At 37.9% G+C, this 4,963-nt stretch overlaps 1 long non-coding RNA gene across 1 annotated transcript in view; it reads left to right on the top strand.

The window, feature by feature from the left end:
- Positions 3,507-4,963, top strand: part of LOC109344873 — a 12,956-nt gene continuing 11,499 nt past the window's right edge. Inside the window, exon 1 of the long non-coding RNA XR_002107353.1 lies at positions 3,507-3,517. This is a non-coding gene — a long non-coding RNA (uncharacterized LOC109344873). The remainder of the gene's footprint in view (positions 3,518-4,963) is intronic.

The following is a 4,963-nucleotide window of genomic DNA, read 5'->3' as shown; positions in this document are numbered from 1 at the left end:
AGGATGAGGATGAGGATGAGGGTGAGGATGAGGATGAGGATGAGGAGGAGGATGAGGATGAGGACGAGATTGAGAATGAGGCTAGGATGAGGATGAGGATAGGATGAGCACTAGAATGAGGATGATGATGAGGATGAGGATAGGATGAGGATGAGGATAAGGATACGATGAGGAGGTATTTAATCGATTATCTGGGGTTCTGGACTGATTCTTTATAAACTGCGTTTTCAGAATTAATCTCATAAGTTGCATGTTGCATTTATTAGAGAGTTAGAGCATTCTACGTGTTAATTGCTGCATCTATTTGTTAATTGCATTAGTGAGTTTAGAAATGAGAGATTCCTTGCTTTAGGATTGAGTGCATTTCATGTTATAATCTCTCATGTTTTCCCTCACATGTTCATGCATATTTTTGATGCGTTTTTCATGAATTTTATAATTCTGTAACTTCTGTTTTCATAACTAATACTTGTCATTTCACATGTGTTTGTGTTAAATGTGCATTAGAGTAAAGCCTTCATGTTGTATTTGAGCTTAGGTATAGCTTAATATTACTCTTGTAATTCTTGTGTAATTGTTGTGAAAGGGAATCTCTTGGTGTCGTATCACCAGTAGAGATTGTGTGTTTCTTCATAGCTTAGAGTGTAAGAAAAGGAAAGAACGAGAGATTCTTTGGCTGGGGCTACGCCGAAAGAAACGTTTTCTTTATCGGTAGGAAGGGAGTCAAACCATTGGATAGTTTCTTTGATTTCTTGTCATTTGCTAAGTGTTGTAATTGGATAATGTGTTTGTAAATTACATTGATTCGATTATAGTGAAGGAAATCTCCCAAGTCAGCCGGGAGGCCTGGATGTAGTTTGCAGTGGACAGCAAACGAACCAGGATAAAAATTCGATTTGCAGGATTTGTTTCTCTCTCTCTCTTTACTGTTTTTCAATCGATTTAATTTGTATATTTGATTCAACTAATACATTCTGTTCTTTTGTTGTATTGCAAGCTATTCTGATATACAAATTTGTAAGCTCTGTATTCGTTCTGTTATCGGTTATTTGTTTCGCATTTAATCGTTTCTGTAATTGCTTACTGGTTCTGTTTAATCGATTAATATTCCTGTGTTAATCGATTATACTGTTTCTATTAATCGATTAAAATAGTTTCTGTTTTTGTGTTAATCGATTAAGACTGTGCTTATAATCGATTATCCTTTTCTCCTTAATCGATTAAATAGGGTTGATTCAGCATTAAGTGTTGATTTGCGAAAAGCGGTAATTCTAACCGCGACACCTATTCAACCCCCCCTTCTAGGTGTATTGTAACCACTGATACCTAACAAGTGGTATCAGAGCTAGTACGAAGTGCTAGCTCAACCGCGTATTCGTGATCCTAAAGGGAAAAGGAATGGGTTCTTCAAATCCATTTGGTGGTGATGGGTCATCCATTAATCGACCACCAATATTCAGTGGTGAAGGGTATGCCTACTGGAAAGTGCGCATGCAAATTTTTATTGAGGCCATAGACTCGGATATTTGGGAATCCGTAGTCAACGGCCCTTACGTTCCACAACATCTTGTGGACGATCAACCTAAAGATAAACCGAAAAGTTTATGGACCGATGATGAGCGCAAAAAGGTCCAGCATAACCTGCGCGCCAAAAACATCATCACATCGGCCCTATCATATGATGAATTCTTTAGGGTCTCGCAGTGCCATAATGCGAAAGAAATGTGGGACACTTTACAAGTGACTCACGAAGGCACTAGCGAAGTCAAGCGCGCAAGACTGAACGCGCTGACCCACGAATATGAGTTGTTTCGCATGTTACCAAGCGAATCAATATGTGATATGCAAAAGCGATTCACTCATATTGTCAACCATTTAGTTGCTCTCGATAAATCATTTGCTAGAGGTGAACTAACTAATAAAGTTTTGCGTTGTCTTGACAGGAGATGGCAACCAAAGGTGACTGCAATTGTTGAGTCTAAAGATTTGGACTCTATGCCTTTAGCTACTTTATTTGGAAAACTTCAAGAGCATGAAATGGAGTTGGGTCGCTTGACCATGAATGAAGAATCAGACCGGAAGAAGAAGAGCATCACATTGAAGGCCACGACCTCCAAAGAAAAAGAAGAGAAAATTGATGATGAATCTGATTCCGATCTAGATGATGAAACTATGGGTCTCCTAGTCCGAAAATTTAGCAAATTCATTAAAAGAAAAGGAGGACTCAAAAAGTTTCAAAAGAAGGAAGCGAAAGAGTCAACCAGTAAAGGCAAGAATAACAAGGATCGCTTCACTTGCCATGAGTGTGGAAAGGTAGGGCACATGAGGTTTCAGTGTCCAACCTACCTAAAGAAGGTTGATTCAGAGAAGAGCACTCCCAGGGACTTCAAATCCAAGAAAGCTTACATCGTTTGGGATGTACCTGAGGAGGAGTCGACATCAAGCACCTCAAGTGAGGAGGAGTCAGCAAAGCTGTGTCTGATGGCCAGATCTGACATCGATACAAATTCAGACTCATGCAAGGATAATAATGAGGTATATTCTGACACCTCATCCACTTCGGATGATTCACCTCCTTATGATGTATTGTATGATGCTTATGTCGAGTTGCATGACGAATTAAAGAAATTGGCTAGAATTAACATTGATAGGAAAAGGATAATCCTGATAAACGAACAAAAAATAAGCCAATTACAAAAAGAATTAGATGAATTAAAACTGGAAAATGAAACTTTAGATCTCATCTATTCTTGTAGCTCATGTAACTGCTCTGCTAATAACTTATGTCAAAAACCTGTCTGTGAGACTTGCGAGACTTTGCAAGAGGACAATTTTAAACTAAATGAAAAACTCACACGTCTCACAAACAGTAAACAACAATTAGATAACTTGCTTAATCAAACTAGAAATGTTGGTGATCGAACTGGTCTAGGTTATACTCGCACTGCTAAAAATAAGCGACCATATAGAAAACCGGTAGCTCAAGCTAAAAATAAATATCATAAGCATTCTCCTACTTGTTTTTATTGTAACACATATGGTCATACTTCTCATTCATGCTATATTAAAAAGTATGGTATACCTAGCGGAGTTTATGTATGGAAAAAGAAGGGAGATGATTCCCTAATCACTAACAGAAAAGGACCCAACATAAATTGGGTACCTGAGAAAAGTAAGTAATCTATTTTGCAGGTATGTCTCCGAACACATGGACAAAAATGGTACTTAGATAGTGGGTGTTCGAGGCATATGACAGGTGATAGATCAAATTTCCTGGATCTCTCACTTAAAGGAAAAGGATACGTCACTTATGGAGACAACAACAAGGGAAAGATACTCGGCACAGGAACAGTTGGTAACTCATCCCAAACTCTGATTGATAATGTCCTTTATGTTGAAGGACTAGAACATAACTTGTTGAGTATAAGCCAACTCTGCGATAAAGGTAATCGTGTATCCTTCGATTCTGATTGTTGTGTCATTCGTGATATTTTATCTAATAACGTTAAATTTGTTGGTCACCGTATAAATAATATTTACATGGTTAATTTGGACGATGTCACTACATTATTTTCAAAATGCTTTATTTCTAAAGAAGATGACATCTGGCTATGGCATAGACGTGTTGCACATATCCATATAAAGCATCTAGATAAATTATCATCAAACGAACTAGTTGAGGGGCTACCAAAATTGAATTTTAAAACTAAAGAAATTTGTGACACTTGTCAAAAGTGTAAACAAACCAAAAACTCTTTTAAAAATAAAAATGTGATATCCACCTCAAGACCTTTGGAGCTACTCCATATGGACTTGTTTGGACCATCACAAATCATGAGTTTTGGTGGTAGTTACTACGCTCTAGTTATTGTTGATGATTTCTCTAGATTTACATGGACATTGTTTTTATCATCAAAAAGCGACGCGTTCAAAAATTTTAAAAATCTTGCCAAGCAAATCCAAAACCAACTTAACCTAAAAATAATATATATACGAAGTGATCACGGGGGAGAATTTGAGAACTTTCAGTTCGACAAATTCTGTGATAAGCATGGCATTTTGCATCAGTTCTCTGCTCCTCGCACTCCACAACAAAATGGAGTTGTAGAGAGGAAAAATCGTGTTTTAGAAGAATTAGCGAGAACCATGCTTAACGAAAGTAATACCCCCAAGTACTTCTGGGCTGATGCAGTTCATACTGCATGTTATGTTATAAATCGAGTACTCTTAAGGCCTAATTTGAATAAAACTCCTTATGAACTTTTAAAAGGCCGCAAACCGAATATATCCCATCTTCACGCTTTCGGTTGCAAATGTTTTATATTAAATAATGGAAAGCGGGCTTTAGTAAAATTCGATTCTAAAGCCGATGAGGGAATATTTTTGGGATACTCGATTCATAGCAAAGCTTTCAGAGTCTTTAACAAATATTTAATGCAAGTTGAAGAGTCTATCCATGTACAGTTTGACGAATCTTCTCCAAAAGAGAAGAGAAAGGTCGTTTCTGATGATGTTGCAGGTGCTTTGGAAGAAGCATACTCCAAGGACATGGATAATGAAAAAGGAGCCAATAATGAAGGTCAAGTCGAACCTCAAGAGCACTCAAAACTTCCCCTTGCCCAGTCCCTCGCCTAGTCCCTCGCCCAGTCCTCACCCAAGCGAGACTGTGCTCGCCCATGCGAGAGGTTCTCGCCCAAGCGACAGGGACTTGGACAGAATACCAATATTGCCCTTTTCGACAACCGACACACATTTAAACATGGATTTTCAAACACCTGCATACAGAAAAGTTCCCAACAACATTCATATACCATATTCAACACATTTCATCAATAATCATATATATTCAAAAGCATTCAAACATCAAAATCTTGGGTTTCTTAAAATCCAAGTTAACCCCAAAGCCTTTGAGATGGTTTAGGAGATCCAGGTGTCATATTCGGACACCACTATATCACGATGT

The sequence above is a fragment of the Lupinus angustifolius genome, chromosome LG04 (assembly GCF_001865875.1).
Source record: "Lupinus angustifolius cultivar Tanjil chromosome LG04, LupAngTanjil_v1.0, whole genome shotgun sequence".
NCBI lineage: Eukaryota > Viridiplantae > Streptophyta > Magnoliopsida > Fabales > Fabaceae > Lupinus > Lupinus angustifolius.
Note: the sequence above shows the minus strand (reverse complement) of the source record. Positions and strands in the feature narration are given on the sequence as shown.